The 22765-nt window shown below is 44.1% G+C and overlaps 1 protein-coding gene and 1 pseudogene across 3 annotated transcripts in view; both read left to right on the top strand.

Annotated features, from left to right (window-relative positions):
- CLMP (CXADR like membrane protein) overlaps positions 1 to 22765 on the top strand; it is a 126543-nt gene that overhangs the window by 51620 nt on the left and 52158 nt on the right. The gene's annotated exons all lie outside the window — the stretch shown is intronic.
- LOC129007584 (FUN14 domain-containing protein 1-like) lies at positions 1838 to 9298 on the top strand (annotated as a pseudogene).

Here is a 22765-nt window from a genome sequence, read left to right as displayed (position 1 = left end):
GGCAAGACTCTGTCTCAAAAAAAAAAAAAAAAAAAAAAACAGCCGCAGAGCTGAACCCACTCATGGAGCACACACTGACAAAGTCTGTGACGTGCAAGTAAAAGGAGTGTCCTCTTACTTCAGTTTCTGGTGACCTAGAACTAGACCTTGGGCAGTAGTTCTTAACCTGTGAGTCACAGAGGTTGGCAGGAAAACAGACGAGAGCACAAAGTTAACCCTTTAATAGCACTCTAGAACAATGCAGTCCAGTAGAAAATATAGAAATAGAAATAGAATGTGAGCCCCCATGGAGTTTAAAATTTTCTAATAGTCATGTCAAAAAGACCAAAGAGAAACAGGGGAAATTAATTTTAATATATTTTCATTTAACCCTAAATATACAAAATATTATTTCAACATATAATCAATGGAAAAATTACTAACAAGATTTTTTACACTCTTTTTATTATACTAAGTCTTTAAAATCTGGTGAGTGTTTTACATTCACCATGCATTTCAATTCCAGTTAGCCACATTTCAATGGCTCCATTGCCACGTGTAGTGGCTGGTGCAGCACTAGAGCCTGTAAGTCTGAAAAACCGGGACAGCAGGAAAGTCAGGCCCCTGACACACAATCAGCCAGTGAAATCTGAGGAATGGGGTCGAAAGGGATCCACCAGCTGGTACCTGAGGTCCATATGCAATCAGCTCATAAATCTGCAAGACAGAAGATATCCCTGCACTTCAAAAACTCTGTCTACTGCTTTATATGACTTCTTTTCTGTCACAATGCTCACCTTCATGTCCATTTAACCTCAGTTTACCAAAAAATATCATTATCCCTGCTGGGTGCGGTGGCTCATGCCTGTAACCCCAGCACTTTGGGAGGCCGAGGCGGGAGGATCACCTGAGGTCGGGAGTTCGAGACCAGCCTGACCAACATGGAGAAACCTCGTCTCTACTAAAAATACAAAATTAGCTGGGTGTGGTGGCGCATGCCTGTAATGCCAGCTACTCAGGAGGCTGAGACAGGAGAATCACTTGAACCCGGGAGGTGGAGGTTGCCATGAGCCGAGATTGCACCATTGCACTCTAGCCTGGGCAACCAGAACGAAAGTCCATCTCAAAAAAATATTATCCCCAAATATTTATTGAGAGTACAGCATGCCTGCACTGTGCTAGATATTGGATCCAGTAATGTATTCTGCATCTACAATGCATTGCAGATTACAAAGCCCTCAACACAAATCAAAGAAGTGGGTGTATCAATTATCTATTACTATGTAACAAATGGCTACAAATTTAGCAGCTTAAAACAACACACACTTACTATTTCATCATCTCTGTGGGTTAGGAGTCCAGCTATGGCTCAGCAGGATCCTCTGCTTAGAATCTCACAAGGCTGTTGGGTGCAGTGGCTCATGCCTGTAATCCTAGCACTCTGGGAAACAGATCTGAGGCAGATGGATCACTTGAGGCCAAGAGTTTGAGACGAGCCTGTCCAATACGGTGAAACTCCATCTCTACTAAAAATACAAAACTTAGCCAAGAGTGGTGGTGCACACCTGTAGTCCCTGCTATTCAGGAGGCTAAGGTAGGAGGATCGCTTGGACCTGGGAGGTAGGGGTTGCAGTAAGCCGAGATCGCACCACTGTACTCCAGCCTGAGCAACAGAGTGAGACTCCATCTCAAAAAAAAAACTCACAAGACTATAGTCAAGGTGTTGGCAGGGCTGGGTCCTCATCTGGAGGCTCAGCTGGGGCTTGTCATTGAAATGCAAGTCGTTGAAATGCAAGTCATTGAAGCTGTTGAAATGTGAGCCTAAGATCAGGGCGGCTTAATCTGTGAGGATGTGAGGATGTACTTCCACCCCATCACTCACATGATTGTTAGCAGTATTGAGTTCTTTGTGGTTGTAGGACAGAGTCAGCTCTCTGCTGGATTTCGGTCAGAGGCCACCCACTGTTCCCCGTCTCATGCCCCCCTGCCCCCATAGGCAGTTCACATGGCAGCTAACTTCTTCAAGGCTGGCAGTACTTCTAATTCCAGTCTGCTGCAAGGTTGTTTTATACAATTTAACATGATCATGGAATTGACACCCCATCACCTTGGCCATATTCTGTTGGTTGAAAGCTCATAAATCTGCAAGACAGAAGATATCCCTGCACTTCAAAAAACCTGTGACTTGGTTGAAAGCAAGTCACAGGTCTACCCCATCCTCAAGGGCCTGTGATTACACAAAGGCATGAACACCAGCAGTTGGGGATCATGGGAGCCACCTTAGGGTATGTCTACCACAGTGGTATTATCCCAGTAAATAACATAGGTAAGCAGTGAGGGTCGGGGACAATGATTGGCAACAGTCACTCAGCTTGTAGGAGAAAAATTCATCACTAAGGTCCACGGATGCTGATTCCGTGGCCAATGTCCCTTCTAACACAGAGTGACAGTGAAACGTGGCTCCTGCCCTCAGGCAGCTGGCTAAATAATTAGGGATGGGGCTATAAATAAGCTCACCCAGAACTCTGCAGTGTCCCCACACATGTGAGAGACTTGGCCTAGGGAATAGGTTGTAAGGAACCTCCACTGGGTTCTTGAACTGTCCCTCCCTGGACCTAGGCAGGAACATCAGAGATGAGACATGGGAATTTGGCCTGGCAAGAAGTAATCATGGGCTCATGTCTAGGAGTAGGACTGCCGGTTTTAAGAAATCTCATCCAGCCAAGAACCTCATCCACAACTGTTCCTAGGAGATTTTGCACTGTAACTCCTAAGTCCCCCTTCTCCCACTTAGGGCTTGACTGTAGGATGCTTAGGTCAAAGCCACTTACTATAGGTTTCCCACCTTCTCTACCACGCACTGTGGAAACCGCCCCGATCTTAGGCTCACATTTCAACAGCTTCAACAACTTGCATTTCAGCAACTTGCATTTCAACGACAAGCCCCTAGTGGTATATCTGAAAGCAGTGCCTGGACAATCAGATCTCCTAATGCCTCTGTTACCCCATCCCCAACATGTAGAATCAAGGTCAAACTTGAAGAATTTTGGCTAGATCAGCCAGGTGCAGGCAGTGACTTACACCTGTAATCCCAGCACTTTGGGATGCCGAGGCAGGAGGAATTGCTTGAGCTCAGAAGTTTGAAACCAACCTGGGCAACATGGCAAAACTCCATTTCTACAAAAAGTACAAAAATTAGCCAGGTATAGTGGCATGCACCTGTATTCCCAGCTACTCAGGAGGCTGACAGGAGGATTGCTTGACCCTGGGAGGTCGAGGGTCCGGTGGGCTGTGCTCACACCACTGTACTCCAGCCTGGGGCACAAAGCAAGCCCCTGTCAAAAAAAAAAAAAGGGGGGGGGGAATTTTGGTTAGCTCAATTTAATTCTTTCTGGCTCTACCAGAGATTGTAGCCCATCTGCTGGGGCCACAGTGGAGAGGAGAAATTTTGAGTGAAATTTTCTCATACAAAAGCAAAGGAGTTATAAAACGTTCACTATGTTTTGGGGAGTGAGATATGCACACTGCAAGTGATGAATGCAACACAATATAAGCCACTTCATAAACATTATTAAAAATAATAAATTAATTAAGTTTATATTGTTAAGTAAAAAGTTACTATATACACTAAACACCTTAGCATTTCACAGATAGAAGAGCCCATTCTGAACCAGAATCAGATAACTTGATTTGGGCTTAGAAAGAGACCTAGGTTTAGAGCAGTGGTTCTCAGGTGATGGCAATTTTGTTTCCCAGGAAACATTTGGCAATATCTGAAAACATTTTTGATTGTCACAACACAAGGAAGGAGGAAGGGCTGTGTTAGTCTATTTTGCATTGCTATCAAGGAATGCCTGGCCGGGCGTGGTGGCTCACGCCTGTAATCCCAGCACTTTGGGAGGCCGAGGCAGGCGGATCACGAGGTCAGGAGATCGAGACCATCCTTGGTAACACGGTGAAACCCCGTCTCTACTAAAAATACAAAAAATTAGCTGGGCGTGGTGGCGGGTGCCTGGAGTCCCAGCTACTTGGGAGGCTGAGGCAGGAGAATGGCGTGAATCCGGGAGGCGGAGCTTGCAGTGAGCCGAGATCGCGCCACTGCACTCCAGCCTGGGCGACAGAGCAAGACTCCGTCTCAAAAAAAAAAAAGAGTGCCTGAGATTGGATAATATATAAAGAAAAGAGGTTTGTTGGCTCATGGCTCTGGGCTGTACATGAAGCACAGTGCTAGGCATCTGCTTCTAATGAGGGCCTCGGGAAGCTTGCAATCATGGTGGAAGGCAAAGGGGGAGCCTGCATATCACATGGCAAAAGAGGGAGCAAGAGGTAAGGGATGCCAGTCTCCTTTAAACAACTCACTCTCACGTTAATTAACGGACGATCCAGAACTCACTACCATAGCAGGGGGACCAAGATATTCATGAGGGATCCACCCCCAAGACCCAAACGTCTCCCACTAGCCCACCTCCAACATTAGAGGTCATATTTCAGCATGAGATTTGGAGGGGACAAAACATCTAAATCATATCGGGGGTATGGATAGGTGCAACTAGCATGTAGGGAATAGAGGCCACTGTACACTGGATGCTGCTATACATTCCACAATGCACGAAACGCTCCCACAGCAAGGAATTACCTGGCCAGAATAGTCAGTAGTGCTGAGGTTGAGGATCCCTGGCCTAGAGTTGGCAGAGAGGAAGAGAGGAAAGCTTTGGGCAAAGGTTGTGTGTGAGAGTGTGAGGGTTGGGGAGTAGAGGGGAGGTATAAGATGGAGGCAGGTGGAAGAACAATAGAAACACCAGGCCACCATCCCACGTTGTAATCTGGAGGAAGATTCCCTCCACCAACTAATGATAACTTATCTTCTGACTTACTGATCTCCATTAGCAACAAATATAAGAATCCCTTTTACATTTCACTTTTCATTCCTGTTCACCTTTTATTCCTGCATGAAACAAGATCTAATAACCTTTCAGGGGTTTCTTCAGACCCTGACAAAATTACCTTTCACCCCTACTATACAACCAAAGATATTTTAGGTTTAATTTTTCTCCTCCTCCTCCTAGTAACCCTAGTACTATTTTCACCTGACCTCCTGAGCGACCCAGATAACTACGCTTTAGCCAACCCCCTCAACGCCCCATCCCACATTAAGCCAGAGTGGTACTTCCTGTTTGCCTATGCAATCTTACGATCCATCCCTAACAAACTAGGAGGCGTACTGGCCCTTGTCTTCTCCATTCTCATTCTAGCAGTTATTCCTGTACTTCACACGTCTAAACAACAAACCATAATATTCCAACCATTGAGTCAGTGCCTATTCTGAATCTTAATGGCCGAACTATTTACACTCACATGAATTGGGGGACAGCCAGTTGAATACCCTTTTATCACCTTCAGACAGACAGCATCTATTATGTACTTCTCTACCATCCATTTTATTTTATTTTATTTTATTTTATTTCATTTTGAGACAGCGTCTGGCTCTGTCACCCAGGCTGGAGTGCAGTAGCGCAATCTCGGCTCACTGCAACCTCCACCTGCCAGGTTCAAACAATTCTTCTGCCTCAGCCTCCCGAGTAGCTGGAACCACAGGCATGCGCCACCATGCCCAGCTAATTTTAGTAGAGACGAGGTTTCACCATGTTGGCCAGGCTGGTCTCTAACTCCTGACCTTGTGATCCACCTGCTTCAGCCTCCCAAAGTGCTGGGATTACAGGCATGAGCCACAGCGCCCGGCCCTTCTACCATCCATTTTAGAATCTTAAACTGTTACCACCGAAGCTCAGCCCAACTCCTTTGTATTGCAGATGTGGAAGCTTTCCCCTAAAGACACAGAATTGATTGCTCAAGGCCACACAGGTTTCTAAATAGCAGAACCAGCTGCAGAACGCAGGCCCCTAACTCACTGGCCAGTCCTGTTTCTTCTGTTTTATTTTTGACATCTAACAGCCCAATAACCTTTTGAACATCTCACGTACAAACCTCTGAGCTACAGAATAGTTTTCAACTATTTCAACAGGAGGTTCCTATTGAGTTGAAAACTATTCTGTAGCTCAGAGGTTTGTAAAGCTTTTCTGCAAAGGACCAGAGAGTAAATATTTTAGGCTTTATAAGCCAGACGATTTCAGTCAGAAATACTCAACGCTGCTGCTGTAGTGTGAAAGCCGCCATACACCATACATAAATGAATGGGTATAGCTGTGTTCCAGTAGAATTTATTTATAGACACAGAACTTAAATTTTATACAATGTATGTGTCAGAAAACAGTAATTTTCTTTTAATTTTTTCCACCCATTTAAAAATGTTAGAAGAGTCCAGGCGCAGTGGCTCACGCCTTGTAATACCAGAACTTTGGAAAGCCATGGCGGGTGGATCACCTGAGGTCAGGAGTTCGAGGCCAGCCTGGCTAACACAGTGAAACCCCATCTCTATTAAAAATACAAAAAATTAGCTGGGTGTGGTGGTGCACACCTGTAATCCCAGCTACCTGGGAGGCTGAGACAGGAAAATTGCTTGAACTCGGCAGGCAGAGGTTGCAGTGAGCCGAGATCTTGCCATCGCGCTCCAGCTTGGGTGACAGAGCAAGACTTCATCTCAAATAAATAAATAAGAATTGTTCTTAGCTCCAGACCTCACCAAATGGTGGCAGGGTGGGGGGAGGGGGTGGGGGGCAGGTGGGAGCAGGGAGGATGTTACCAGATTTGGACTCTACATCAAAATTGCTGATATGCTGCTATCAGAAAGTAGATCTCTGTAACCAGCAGGAAAAAAATTTAAAAACCTCCAGAAAAGTGCAATAATTGCAAACAATACATACCATAAATACTGTTGTTGCTAAATGTAAGATAAAGTTTCATATTTCTATATGCACACACACATACACATAAGCACTAGAGAAAGATCCAGAAGGATCTTCATAAAATTCATAACAGGAATTACTTGGGGGAGGGGAGGAGGCTTGATGGGAATAGGTGAAGGAAGGCCTTGCAGTGTTTCCATGTGTTTTATAATGAGAATATATTTATGTCTTAGTCCTGTAATTTGTTTTAAATTTAAAAAGAGTCCATGTGTATCTTATACTAGTTTAATGAATTTGCCTCACCCCTCACAAATCAACTTCATCCCTCCTTGCTGTCTCATCCGAGGGAATTAGGGACAGAGCTGGAGAAGCCCAGGACAGAGCTTCTGCCCCTGCTTAGCAAGTCGCCGGGAGGCAGCCTCGGGCCCTGAGGGTTTCCGGTCATTTTATGGTTTGGGGGAGGGAGGGGAGAAATGCTATTTCGTCAAATTAAAAAATAAAATAAAATTACTACTCTTTCTGCTGGGATACTGGTGGTCTAGTTAGAGGATCTGACTTTGGAAACCCCAAGGACAAAGGAGACGTAAAAAGCAGCCGCAGCCAGTCCCCTGGTGTCTGGGTCGCTGCTCTTGAAACCTCCAGCACATGTGGTTTCAATCACCGAGCCTGGCGCCTTCCGCCACTCAGAAGCCCAGCAGCTTCGGGGCGCCCAACTGACTTCTTTGTTTGCGAGGAGCTGGGCCCAGCAGGGTGGCCGCCTTCGAGAGAGGTTTTAGGCTCAGCCTTCCCCTTTCTATAAAATTCCGGAAATATCAGGGCAGACCCAGGCGACAGGCTGCAGGCAGCCTGCAGCCTGCTCGGGGGAGATCTCATCTCTGGGGACAGCCTAACCCTGAGACCTCTTGGCCAGCGCCGTCCAAAGCAAACAGCGAGCAGATGGTCCAAGCTCGGCCTCTGGTGAAACTGTTTATTCTTAGGAGATGGCCATCTCCCCTCTGGGACCCTGTCGGCTCCATCAGCCTTTGCTCCTCTTTCCCTTCCGCATCTCCCCCTTCCTCCTTCTAAATGGGAGTCCTCTGAATTTGATACCACTTTTGAGCTTTAAGAAAGTTCTACCCCGTCTCTACTAAAAATACAAAAAATTAGCCGGGCGTGGTGGCGGGCACCTGCAGTCCCAGCTACTCGGGAGACTGAGGCAGGAGAATGGCGTGAACCCGGGAGGCGGAGCTTACAGTGAGCCGAGATCGCGCCACTGCACTCCGGCCTGGGCGACAGAGCGAGACTCCGTCTCAAAGGAAAAAAAAAAAAAAAAAAAAAAAGGAAAGGTCTGCAAGGAAAAGTCAGCATTCTTTCCATTGTGGAAGGTTAATTTGGTTTCCTAGAGGAGAAGGGTTGAATGGAAACATACGGGGCTCGGGAAACTGGACATGGGAGGTTTACATACCCAGTTTGGAATGAGGACAAACCTTGTTTGCCTATGTTGGCAGCTTGTCACATCTAAAACCAAATGCCATTAGCCAGCCCCATAAGTAAGATTCCATTTATGGTAAATTACTAAAGTTATACTTTCAGAAAGTTAAAGGTGACAGGGCGTCGTGGCTCACACCTGCAATCTCAGCACTTGGGAGGCCGAGGCAGGCGGATCCCGTGAGCTCAGGAGTTCGAGACCAACCTGGCCAACATGGTAAAACCCCCGTCTCTACTAAAAATGCAAAAACTAGCCAGGCGTGGTGGCATGTGCCTGTAATCCCCGCTACTCGGGAGGTTGAGGCAGGAGAATCGCTTGAACCTGGGAGGCGGAGATTACAGTGAGCCAAGATCGCGCCACTGCACTCCAGCCTGGGCGACAGAGAGACTCAGTCTCAAAAAAAAAAAAAAAAAATTACTTAAAAGTAATAACCCAGGTTCCAGCCATGAAACATTACACTGGAGAGACCATAAACTTCCATCTTGGCCTAGAGCGGCCCTTAAAGCGCCAGGGAGAGGAGGGCGGGGTGGGGGGGACCACCCTAGAACTGGCCACCGGCGGTATCATGGCAACCTGAACCCCGCTCCCCAAGAATATGAAAGTGAGGACGACTCTTACGAACTGTTGGATTTAACTGAGTACGCACGAAGGCACCAGTGGTGGAATCCAGTGTTTGGCCACAGTTCGGGATCTATGGTGGAAAAATACGCAGTAGCTACCCAGATTGTAATGGGTGGCGTTCCTGGCTGGTTTGCAGGATTTTTGTTCCAGAAAGTTTGAAAACTTGCAGCAACTGCAGTAGGTGGTGACTTTCTTGCCGTCAGATTGCTAGTCATAGTGGCTATGTGCAGATTAACTGGAAGAGAGTTGAAAAAGATGTAAACAGCAAAAAGGCAGATGAAGAAGCGAGCGAACAAAGCAGCACCTGAAATCAACAATTTAATTGAAGAAGCAATAGAATTTATCAAACAGCACATTGTGATATCCGGTGGATTTGTGGGAGGCTTTTTTCTCGAACTTGCATCTTAAGGACGTGAATATTCTCCCATAGTGGATTCAACTATGAGAAAAGAAGTGGCAGCAATAAGGGGTCTCTCAACAGTACATGCTGCCAGAGTCTGTAGGGCAAGGAGAAACAACTAGCTGGAAAATACTGAATTCACAACTTAGCATTTTGCCATCTGAAGCTAGGCAAACTAGTATCTGCAACAATAGTATTCCTGAGCAAAACATGGCTTTCATCATTTTTGTAATAATTTGCATCTGTTTAGAAATTAGCCTATAAAATATCACCATTGGATGTAGATATGGAGAGAAAAGAAATATGCTGGATTTATTGCCTAGTGAAATATTCTCTTTTTATGTAAATAAAATGTTCTTCATTGTGAAAAAAAATAGAAATACTACAGTGGAAATACAAACCTACAGGCAATCATCTTACCTTAATCAACCCAATTCCTAGCCTGGACTCCTGAAATATCTATGACAGACACCTCATTCAGGACTTTGTTTTTCACTGTTACCTCTTGGGACATTGTCAGTCCTTAGCTTTGACCATATATACATATACATATGGTGTATAGGCTCTATAAATTAGGGTCCCCTCCCCACACCTTCTTTTTTTTTTTAACTTTTGAGAACAGCACAAACACTGCAAAGATATTTGACAGTTTTCTCAGGGTTTTTTTTTTGTTTTTTTTTTTTTTTGAGATGGAGTCTTGTTCTATCACCCAGGCTGGAGTGCAATGGCACGATCTCAGCTCACGGCAACCTCTGCCTCCTGGGTTCAAGCCATTCTCCTGCCTCAGCCTCACAAGTAGCTGGGATTACAGGCACCCGCCACCATGCCCGGCTAATTTTTGTATTTTTAGTAGAGATGGGGTTTCACCATGTTGGCCAGGCTGGTCTCGAACTCCTGACCTCAGTTGATCCACCTGCCTCGGCCTCCCAAAGTGCTGGGTTTACAGGCATGAGCCACCATGCCCAGCCTATTTTGTTGTTCTTGAAGTAAATAAGGAAAAAAAATTTCAAAACCAGTTAATTTGTTTATTGCTGCTCTTGGATTTATGACAGCTGGTATCCATGAAGCCAAGCGCTCTCCTGACAGTGTGCTGGCACACTGACAAGCTCACGTGCTAGACAGCAATTTTTTTTTTTGAGACAGAGTCTCACTCTGTTGCCCAGGCTGGAGTGCAGTGGCACAATCTCAGTTCACTGTAACCTCCACCTCCTGGGTTCAAGCGATCCTGGTGCCTCAGCCTCCTGAGTAGCTGGGACTACAAGCAGGCACCACTATGCTGGGCTACTTTTTTGTATTTTTAGTAGAAATGGGGTTTCACCATGTTGGTCAGGCTGGTCTGGAACTCCTGACCTCATGTGACCCCCCACCCCCGCCTCAGCCTCCCAAAGTGCTGGGATTATAGGCATGAGCCACCGCGCCCAGTCTAGAGTGCAAATTTGAACATGAAATGCCCTTGCTTAAAAACCCCAATGGCTCCCCTTTGCCTAAGCACCAGGGACAAATTTTAATCTTCTTAGTATGCTATTGTGAAAGAAAAAATTAATCATAATACTTGTTAAAGATGGTAAGAAATTCACTATTCAAGGGGAGTGTAGGAGAGAGAAAAACTCTTTTCCTTCTACCCTTTTTGGTCCTTTGCTGGGGCTCTGCAACAAAAGACAGATTAATAAGAGAAAAAAGAGAAAAACATACTTTTTTTTTTTTTTTAAGACAGAATCTCACTGTCGCCCAGGCTGGAATGCAGTGGCGAGATCTCGGCTCACTGCAACCTCCCTCTCCCAGGTTCCAGTGATTCTCGTGCCTCAACCTCCTGAGTAGCTAGGATTACAGGTGTGTGCCACCACGCCTGGCCAATTTTTGTATTTTTAGTAGAGACAGGGTTTCACCGTGTTGGCCAGGCTGGTCTTGAACTCCTGGCCTCAAGTGATCTGCCTACCTTGGCATCCCAAAGTGCTGGGATTATAGACATGAGCCACTGCCTACAAATTTATTTAATATAAGTCTTATGTCATATGAGAGCTTTCATAAGGAAATGAAGCCCCAGAAAAATAGTTACATATGTTTTTACTAGGTTTGATGAAGAGTAAAAAATCATGGGAAAAGGGTATGATCTAAGGGTGATAAGCTGGGGGAGACAGCAAGGCCTGCCCGCTCAGATTCGTCTCAGTGTTCCTGTCTTCACAGACAAGGACACTACTTCCTCTGGGCATAGGGAGGTTGCCTCTCATATCAGGGTCTTATGACCTTCTTGAGGGGAAGGTCAGACAGTCCTTCCTGCACCTGCTCTTTCTCAGATTTCTTTGGCTTAAAATACTCAATATGCCAAGGTGTCATATTTTGGGGTAGGATATTCTGAACCCCATCATAGTAGTGGCTACTACAATGGGGTTTTGTAGTATGGGCTAGAGATGGGGCTCAAATCCAGGGACAATAAGGGAAAGTGGAGATTTATAGCCAAGAAAAAAGGTAGGGGAACCAATGGATGGAAAATCACTAGGAAGTAGGGTAACTCTTTGCTAAACTGACTTAACAAGATTTCTGCTGAAAGGAAGCAAGGATAAGAAGATGTTGACGGTGGTCAGACCGAGAGGAGGATTCCACTAAACTCTCTCAGTAGGATTCTTGATAAAACCGGAGTAAGCAGACCTAGACAGAGCCAAAGGTTGGGCCTAGTCAAAAGGAGGACCCAGAGGAGCCTGACTAGAGCCCGGTCAAGGAGTCTGTGTTCACATGAACTTCTGATTTTGCTCCATTACCCTTTTCCAGCCTCATTTCCAGTCATTAGAGCCTGTGGATTCTATACTGATATCATTGCAAACTTCCCATCTTTCCCTGAACATATCTCCAGGTCATCCCAACAATTCTAGAATTCCTTGGTGGGCAGTTATAATCTCAGAGGCCAGGCATAATGACACACCCCTATAACCCCAGCCTTTGGGAGGCCGAGGCAGGCAGATCGCTTGAGGTCAGTAATTTGAGACCAGCCTGGCCAACATGGTGAAACCCTGCCTCTACCAAAAAATACAAAAATTAGCTGGGCATGGTGCACGCCTACTTGCAAAGCTGAGGTGGGAGAATCACTTGAGCCTGGGAGGTGGAGGTTGCAGTGAGCGGAGATCACACCACTGCCCTCCAGCCTGGGCCACAGAGTGAGACCCTGTCTCAAACAAAATAAATAAATAAAAATAAAATAAAAAACAGGGCCAGGCGCAGTGTCTCACGCCTGTAATCCCAGCACTTTGGGAGGCCGAGGTGGGTGAATCACTTGAGGTCAGGAGTTCGAGACCAACCTGGCCAACATGGTGAAACCCCATCTCTACTAAAAATACAAAAAGTAGCTGGGTGTGGTGGCAGGCGCCTGTAATCCAAGCTACTCAGAAGGCTGAAGCAGGAGAATCACTTGAACCCAAGAGGCGGAGGTTGCCGTGAGCCAAGATTGCACCACTGCACTCCAGCCTGGGTAACAGAGCAAGACTCTGTCTCAAAAATAAAATAAAATAAAATAAAGTGAGAGAGACAAAAATAAGAGAAAAAAAAGGAAAAAGTTATCACCTCAGAGCACAGAGGAATAGAAAACACTGGGGAAACTGTGATTTAGGAAACAGCCATCTCCATGTGGACCTTCTGAATAGCTTTCCATATTTGACAGTTCCCCAAAGTAATCATTCCTTTGTTGAGTCCTTAATAGGGCAGCTGCCCACTCACCAGCCGTGTGCCCTGGCATGGGACTGAATCAGCCTGCAGGAAGTTAGGAATCATATCCTTCTGCAATTTGCTAAAAAGAAAAAAAATGCTATTTGTGAAGCAGAGGTTCTGCCTCAGCACTTGGTTTAGTTCTGCTCCTTCCTGAGAGGTTTCTTACACATAGGCCCCCCGCAAAGATTATTACTTTCCTTCACTTTTGTACTTCTTACTATAATAGCTAAGATAGATTTTATACAACGTTCTTCAAACAAGATGACATTTAATCCTTATGAGAGCCATGTGAAAAGATGGCTCATTTTATAGATGATAAAAGTAGGTTTAGAAAAATTAAGGATCTTGGTCGGGTGCTGTGGCTCACGCCTGTAATCTCAGCACTTTGGGAGGCTAAGGCAGGTGGATTGCCTGAGGTTAGGAGTTTGAAACCAGCCTGGCCAACATGGTGAAACCACGTCTCTACTAAAAATACAAAAATTAGCCGGGCACAGTGGCGCATACCCGTAATCCCAGCTACTCAGGAGGCTGAGGCCGGAGAATCGCTCAAACCCGGGAGACAGGGGTTGCAGTGAACCGAGATCTCACCGTTGCACTCCAGCCTGGGCAACAAGAGCGAAACTCCATTTCAAAAAAAAAAAAAAAGAAAAGAAAAAGAAAGAAAGATAAAGGGCAGAGTCAGGACTCAAATGTGACCCAAACCCACTCAAGTAACCATCCTCCACACTGTGTTTTGAAACCCAGTATTTAAGAGTTTGGAAAAGGTTAGTTTTGGGCTTATTTTTGGTTATTGTTTGCCTGTTTGTTTTGTTTTGCTTCTAATCTTAAATATATAAAATTAAAGTAAGAAGAGTTAGAAATTCCCTCCAAGAGTCAAAATATTTCTTTGTCAAAATATTCTTTCTATATTTTTTCTTTTTTTTCTGTATTTTTTTCTAATCTTTGTGGCTACCAGGAAATATTTCTCAATGGAACTGATGGAGTAAGAGAAATTTCTAGGCTCTTCATATTTGAGGGATGAGAAAAAGATCTAAAACTAAACAGTCATACTATTTGGGGGGAAAGAAAAATGATCACCTAAGTACTATTTTGGAATGACAGATATTATTTTTGAAATCCGGCTGGGCACGGTGGCTCATGCTTGTAATCCCAGCACTTTAAGAGCCCAAGGCGGGTGGATCACTTGAGGTCAGGAATTCAAGACCAGACTGGCCAACATGGTGAACCCGTCTCTACTAAAAACACAAAAATTAGCCAGGCATGGTGGTGCACACCTGTAATCCCAGCTACTTGGGAGGCTGAGGCGGGAGAATCATTTGAACCCGGGAGGCAGGAGTTGCAGTAAGCTGAGATAGTGCCACCGCACTCCAGCCTGGGCGACAGAGTGAGACTCCGTCTCAAAAAAAAAAAAAAAAGAAAGAAAAAGAAAAAAAAAAACGAATTCCATTTGGGGAAGGAAAACAAAGAACTTACCACACTTTTTGCTATGATGGTGTTTAGAAGCAACTCTGAAGGGAGTTTTAGATTTGTGAACTATTTTCTGACTCCTGAACTACTTTTTTTTCCCCAACCATTTCCACAGCTCAACCCTCACCCTCCCAGAATGCCTGCTGTCCATTCCCTGGCACGTGTAGAAGGCAGGAACGATGCAGTTCCCAGTGGGTGCCTGCCAGGGAAGGTGCGCTTCTGTCCATCTGGGCGAGGACATCACTTAAGGGCCATCAGCTTCTGTCAAAGGAAGGGTGATAAAATTTTTCTTCTCCCTCCTGACTTGCTTAAACATCATCCAGACCATACCATTTTTCTTAATTTGCACTGGGTGGACGATAAATACTTTTTCTTCCTTTTTAATTTTGCCGAACCCTGCCCAGAAAGCAGGGGAAAGCCTTGATGGCCCTGGGGCCGTTTCCCAGCGCCTCCCAGGGAGCTCTACCAGACCAGGGTGACTCTGAGTGACAATTATGGGAAGTGATCTTCGTCCACAAAAGGGCCAGTTTGAGGCCTCTCGGGGCAGTTACATCCCTTGGACTCCCCTGTACAGTTCCCAGAGTTTCAAATTTCTGAAAGATGAACACCATACAGTGTTCTCCAGCCCCAACACTAATTTTCTTTACCTCCTTTTCCCTTGAATATTTTTACTCTTTCTCACCATCTGGATTCCTATGAAGAGAGGTTTCCACTCAATCCTGCTTTAACATGCTCTTTTCTGAGTGTGGGCAGAGTCTTCTCTGTGGCTTAGTGGTTTTGAATGCTAAACAGAGCAGGAGACAAAATTTGATCCCTGGCTGTGTAACTTATATTTATTTCTCTAGTTTCTCAGGTCTGGAGCCTCCAGGAAAAAAAAAAAAAAAGTGTGTTTTGATAAAAAGGAAGGAGTAGGTGGATTAGATGTGAAACACTGTTTCTGAAAGCAACAAGGTGTCAGAAGTCAGAAGGCCTGGGTTCCAGTCCCAACTTTGCCATTAACTTGCATCAGTGTGGCTTGTCACTTAGCTGCCTAATATATAAGATAAAATGGTCAAATGAGAAGTGGTACTGAACTATATATATATAATATATAATATTATTGTATATAAATATAATATTTATATATATAAAATTTATATACTGAACTATATATTATATAATATAATATATTATATTATATTATATTATATATATATTATTTATTATATATTTTACAATTACTATATATTATATAATTATATAATATATTCAATTATTTTTGAAATTGAATATTCAATTTTGAATTAGAATATATTTGAAATTTTTGAAATTATATATATGATATATTATGTATAATATAATATATATTATACATAATATATCATGTTATATATTTTATATATATGTATATTAAGACGGAGTTTCACTCATTGCCCAGGCTGGAGTGCAATGGTACGATCTCGGCTCACTGCAACCTCCGCCTCTTGGATTCAAGCAATTCTCCTGCCTCAGCCTCCTGAGTAGCTGGGATTACAGGCACCCGCCACCATGCCAAGCTAATTTTTTGTATTTTTGTGTTTTTGCTGGAGATGGGGTTTCACCATGTTGGCCAGTGTGGTCTCCAGCCTGACCTCAGGTGATCCACCTGCCTCGACCTCCCAAAGTGCTGGGATTACAGGTATGAGCTACTGCTCCTGGCCCTGAACAATATTTAGAAGCACACATTTTGAAGCAGACAGATCTTCAGTTTAACACCGGCTGTGCTAATTATTGGCTGTATTTCTGCAGTCAATTTCTTTGACTTCCCTAAGCCTCAGTTTCATCACCTATAAAATGGGAATAAAAATCATACCTATTGTATGGGGTTGTGTAAGGATTAAGAAAGATAATGTTCACAGAGCTCTTAGCAAGTGTTCAATATAAGTAGCTATTAGTATAAAAGTTTCATAAAATTCTTCCCACCTCTATATATTTTAATATTCAATTTGAAAAAAAGGTCAAATTAGTTGTTTGACATATACTGATGATTAAACTTTTACTTATTTTTCACTTTTTAACTTGCAGTCTTTTTCTTTTTTTTTTGAGACATGGTCTCACCACGTTGCTCAGGCTAGAATGCAGTGACGTGATCATAGCTCACTGCAGCCTCTACCTCCTGGGCTCAAGCAAAAATCTCACATCAGCCTCCCCAGTAGCTGAGACTACAGGCATGTGCCACCACATCTGGCTACTTTTTATTTTTGGTAGAGGCAAGATCTTGCTATGTTGCTCAGGCTGGTCTCAAACTCCTGTGCTCAAGCGATCCTCCCACCTCAGAATTACAGGCCTGAGCCACCATGCTGGCCTTGTAGTCCTACTTTGTTTTTGTTTTTTTAAAGAAGTCCCCTTTCTTCCTGGTTGGCTGAGTTGTTTTTTTTGTTTGTTTGTTTTTGTTTTTTAATCATGAATGGGTATTGAATTTGTTAAAGTCTTTTTCTTCATTCTTCATCTCCTGAAATCATACTGCTTTTCTCCTTCATCCTATAAATATGGGGAATTACTATGATTAATTGATTTTTTATTGTTAAACCAACCTTATATTCTGAGGATAAAACCTACTTGGTCTGATGTATTACTTTTTTTTTTTTTTTTTTTTTTTTTTTTGAGACAGAGTCTCATTCTGTCACCAGGCTGGAGTACAATGGTGTGATCTTGGCTTACTGCAACCTCTGCCTCCCTGGTTCAAGTGATTCTCCTGCCTCAGCCTCCTGAGTCTTGGATTACAGGCTCTCACCACCACGTTCGGCTAATTTTTTTGTATTTTCAGTAGAGATAGGGTTTCACCGTGTTGGCCAGGCTGGTCTCGAACTCCTGACCTCAGGTAATCCGCCCACCTTGGCCTCCCAAAGTGCTGGAATTACAGGCGTGAGCCATCGTGCCCGGCCACATTACTCTTTATATCTATTACTTGATTTGATTTTGTTAAGGGATGATTGCATGTAAATTCATGAGTGGTATTGGTCTGTGATTTTCTTTTGTGTGTATGTGGTATCTTTATCTGGGTGTTGGGATCAGAGTAATGCTGACAAAATGAAAAGGAAGTGCTCCTTTTCTATTTTCTCAAAGAGTTTGGGTAGAATCACTATCATTTCTCCTCTCCAAAAGGTTTAGTTCTGGCTTTTAAATGTGAAACAAACCACCCCTTTTAGTCCTCCCTCCCTCCACACAGTAAGTCTTAATTACTAATATGCAAAAGAAGTCATTATAAAAAGAGGTGGGCTGGGTGCTGTGGCTCACACCTGTAATCCCAGTACTTTGGGAGGCCAAGATGGGTGGATCACTTGAGGTTAGGAGTTCGAGACCAGTCTGGCCAACATGGTGAAACCCCATCTCTACTAAAGATACAAAAATTAGCTGGGTGTGATGATACATACTTGTAATCCCAGCTACTCAGGAAGCTGAGGCAGGAGAATCACTTGAATCCAGGAGGCGCAGGTTGCAGTGAGCTGAGATCACGCCACTGCACTCCAGCCTGGGTGACAGAGAGAGACTCTGTCTCAAAAAAAAAAGGAAGAAAAGAAAAAAAAGAAATTATTTAAAGATGGAATTATATGTTCATAGTTTCGTGTACTTTTCCTTTATAGCATTTATCACATTTATACACTTAATTATATTTAACTTATCACATTTAATATAATTAAATTCTTATAATTATTTCTCTCTTATTACTATGAGTCTTTTTCATACAATTATAAGTGTCATGAGGGAAGAGACTAGTTCTGTTTTCTTTTTTTTTTTTTTAAGACGGAGTCTCGCACTCTCGCCCAGGCTGGAGTGCAGTAGCGCCATCTCAGCTCACTGCAGGCTCTGCCTCCCAGGTTCATGCCGTTCTCCTGCCTGAGTCTCCCAAGTAGCTGGGACTACAGGCGCCCACCACCACGCCTGGCTAATTTTTGTATTTTTAGTAGAGACAGGGTTTCACCGTGTTAGCCAGGATGGTCTCAATCTCATGATCTTGTGATCCGCCCGCCTCGGCTCCCAAAGTGCTGGGATTACAGGAGTGAGCCGCTGGGCCCAGCCTAGTTCTGTTTTCTTATTACCATCTTCATAAACTTAGCTCAAGAGTAGAAAGGCAGGAGACCAGGTGCAGTGGCTCACACCTTTAATCCTCACACACTGAAACACTGAGGCTGGAGCATTCTTGAGCCCAGGAGTTCAAGACCAGCCTGGGCAACACACTGAGACTCCCGTCTCTACAAAAAATAGGACGGGTAAATAGTTGATTAATATATCGATAAATTAATTAATACATTACTTAATATTTTCAGATGAACTTCCCAGAGAATTTGCATGTCTCTCTGAAAACTTAATTAATTCAGCTTACATCCATTGAGGGCCTATTTGGTGAAAAGCATTGTGTAAATACAAAGAAGAATTGAAAAGAATGGCCCTGCCTGGGGAATTTAACATGCAGTAGGAGAAAAGATGAGACGCTATATAGGCATGACAAAATGTAAGATCTATTATAGAAGTGTCTACAGAGTATTATAGGAAAATGGATAAAAAAAGAAATTCATGCTATTCAGGCAAAGCAATATATTCAGGCTGGCCTCTTGGAAGAGAGGAAAAGATTTTCTAAGCAGGGAAGGTGAGGCAATAAGCAGCGTGAGCAGCACATGGTGGGTGTGGCTAGGAAGGTGTCTTTGTTATACTCTAACCCAGCACATTGTCCAGTGGGTGCTTCCTATGTGCTCCTGCTGTGGGAAGAGAGAGCAGAAAGCAAAGAGAGTGGGCTGGGCGCAGTGGCTCATGCCTGTAACCCAAGCACTTTGGGAGACCGAGGCGGGCAGATCACATGAGGTCAGGAGTTTGAGACCAGCCTGGCCAACACGGCGAAACCCTGTCTCTACTAAAAATACAAAAAAATTAGCCAGGCGTGGTGGCACATGCCTATAATCACAGCTACTTGGGAGGCTGAAGCAGGAGAATCACTTGAACCCAGGAGGCAGAGGTTGCAGTGAGCTGAGATCGTGCCACTGCACTCCAGACTGGGCAACAGAGCAAGACTCTGTGTCAAAAAAAAAAAGAAAGAGAGAGAGAGAGAAAGAGAGAGACATAAAGAGAGAGAGAGAAAGAAAAAGAAAGAAAGAAAGAAAGAGAAAGAAAGAAAGAAAGAGAAAGAAAGAAGGAAAGAAAGAAAGAAAGAAAGAAAGAAAGAAAGAAAGAAAGAAAGAAAGAAAGAAAAGAAAGAAGGGAGGGAGGGAGGAAGGAAGGAAAGGAGGGAGGGAAGGAAGGAAGGAAAGAAGGGAGGGAGGGAAGTAAGGAAGGAAGGAAGGAAAGGAGGGAGGGAGGGAAGGAAGGAAGGAAAGAAGGGAGGGAGGGAAGGAAGGAAGGAAGGAAAGGAGGGAGGGAGGGAAGGAAGGAAGGAAAGGAGGGAGGAAAGGAAGGAAGGAGAGTGAGTGCTGGGGAACCTGGCCCCGGTCCACATCCTGAAGAACCTTGAGTGTTCGTGCAGGAGTCTCCTCTTGATCTTATAGGCAGTGGTAAGGCCACTTGAGGTTAAGTAGGGCAGTGCTTTGCAAACTTCTCCATGAGTGCTCGTAAAGGCAGAGGAGTGGGCACGTGGACCTCGGAGATTTGAGACATAGCCCAGAACAACCTGCATTTCTTTAAAGTCTTGCTTTAGCTTAAAAATGCATATAAGGCCAGGTGTGGTGGCTCTTGCTCATAATCTCAGCACTTTAGGAGGCCGAGGCAGGCAGATTGCCTGAGCTCAGGAGTTCAAGACCCATCTGGGCAACATGGTGAAACCCTATCTCTGCTAAAAATACAGAAAATTAGCTAGACATGGTGGTGCACACCTATTGTCCCAGCTACTCAGGAGGCTAAGGTGGGAGGATCACTTGAGCTTGGGAGGCAAAGGTTGCAGTGAACCAAGATCTCACCTCTGCACTCCAGCCTGGGTGACAGAGCCAGACCCTGTCTCAAAAAAGAAATGCATATAAGTTTTGTATTCCACTCCATATATATATTTAAATACAGGGCAGTGTTTTCAATTACTTATTTAGTAAACTGACATTCCAAGAAAATATTGATTACATAATTATTTTAGAATGCTATGTGTTTCTGTCTCACTACCCAAGACCCTCAGGGATATGTACACATTTCTGAGAAGGACAAAATAAGGAGAATATCCATTTTGTTCAATGCTGTATGCCCAGCACCGCAGATGGTGCCTGACATATAGCAAGTGCTCAATAAGTATTTATTAAATGAATGAACGACATTAAATGACTGGTTATTCTCAAAAGTGATATAAGCAGATGGCTGTTAGATTATTGCAGAGGCAAAAATCCAGAGAAGTAGGATTTGGCCCTTCTCGTCTCTGCTGCCAGATAATCCTGCATGCTGAATGAAATACATCCAACTCCCTAATGATTTCAATTCACTCACCTGTGACACCACAGCCCACCAAAAATCCTGGATATTTAAGAGGGGTTTTGTGGGGTAGGGGTGAAATAGATCTCTACTTGCCTCTGGATTAATCTCAAAGATTAGCAAACCAATCAACTGGGAAAACTGTAAGCTGTGCATGGTAGTTCATGCCTGTAATCCCAACACTTTGGGAGGCCAAAGCAAGAGAATCACTTGAGGCCAGGAGTTCGAGACCAGCCTAGGGAACATAGCAAGACCCCCATCTCTACAAAAAAAGAAAGAAAAAGAAAATTATAGATAAAAGCAGACACTTGTTGTTAAACTAAAAATAACAACCAAAAAAATATAATAGGGCTGTTCTCTGTAGGCCAATTCCGATAATATTTACCTAGAAGTTTCCTTCTCCTAAGTCTCCCCTCAAATGAATTGCTCTCTCCTCACTGCTCCTTTTCTCTTTCCCTTGCAGTCTAACCCTGAGTAATGAGTTCACTCCCACCCAATCATCCAGAGCTCGTTCCTGCCTTTCTCCTTTGCATTGTCCCTCCATTTGTCACCCATGTCTCATTTCCTGCACTGATTTTCATCATTTATGGGTCACCATCTCCTCTGAGCTGCCACAGCATTAGAGGTAGTGTCAATTTTGTGCTGTCTTAAAGTATTTGCTAATTTTTTCACATGCCTTACAACTACACTGGATGCTGCATGAGGACAGGAGTCAAGAATTGTGTATGGATTGTGTCTATTCTCACATGTTCCACAAAATCCCTGTACAATGCTGTACATAACACATGGTCACATTGCAGGTTCCCTGATTGACACAGGAACTAACGGTCAAGGAAATCTGCCTGTGTGTGCGCCGCACTTCCTCATGGGACTTGCCATCAATTTCTCATGTACAAAAACCTTGGCCAGGCACAGTGGGATTACCCCTGTAATCCCAGCACTTTGGGAGGCTGAGGTGGGCAGATCACTTGAGGCCAGCAGTTCAAGACCAGCCTAGCCAACATGGTGAAGCACTGTCTCTATAAAAATTCAAAAATTAGCCAGTGTGTTGGCACGTGCCCGTAATCCCAGCTACTTGGGAGGCTGATCCACGAGAATGGCTTGAACCCGGGAGGTGGAGGCTGCAGTGAGCCAAGATCACACCACTGCACTCCAACCTGAGTGACAGAGCAAGACTCTGTCTTAAAAAAAAAGAAAGAAAGAAAAGAAAAAATCTTCAGATCTCTGCTAGAATTCTGCAGAGTTCACGCCCCTGGAAGGGTCACAGCTGGAGGACAATATCATATGCCCAGAAAAGCTGATTCCTGGACTAGAAACCAGAGTGGCTTAGTGGCTTTTAAAGACCACAGAGAAAACGAAAGATTTAAACAAATATTTTTCCTAAGAAGGCCTCAGTGTCTGGTAGGGTTTCCAAGCTGCAAACACAGCAAAAGGGATGAGGGTGCAAGAACGAGTTATTTTGAGCAGAGCAGGCCTTCGTTTCTATTGGACATGATGGCTTCATCCTGAGCATTTGTGTACTTCTTTAATTTGTTCCGAAAGCCTTGATTCATTTCCCTTAGTCTGAACCAAAATAGCTTAAATACAACATGCCTGGTGAGTAGAAAGAAAGGAAGAAGGAAAGGAGGGAAGACAGGGAGGAAGAGAGGGGGAAAGTAAGAAAAACACAAGACATGAAAACAAAATCCCACACACGTTTTCTCTTTGGGTTTCATAGGTCAAAATTAGCAAAATGAGTGGCAATTTCCTCATTCCTGATGAAACTTGCTTTCACATTTCTCTGCTACCTTTTTCCCAGATAAGGTTCTCGGGATAAGAGAGAGCCTATTGGGAAATAGAAGCTTTTTCTCCTTTTCTATCATGCTGAGCAGAGGGTGTTGCAACAGAAAAGCTTTCCAGTAGGAGTGTGGCCACTGTGTATCCCACATGAGCTTC

The sequence above is a fragment of the Pongo pygmaeus genome, chromosome 9 (genome assembly GCF_028885625.2).
Source record: "Pongo pygmaeus isolate AG05252 chromosome 9, NHGRI_mPonPyg2-v2.0_pri, whole genome shotgun sequence".
Classification (NCBI taxonomy): Eukaryota; Metazoa; Chordata; class Mammalia; order Primates; family Hominidae; genus Pongo; species Pongo pygmaeus.
The sequence above is the reverse complement of the archived record's forward strand: the minus strand, read 5'-3'. Positions and strand labels throughout refer to the sequence as shown.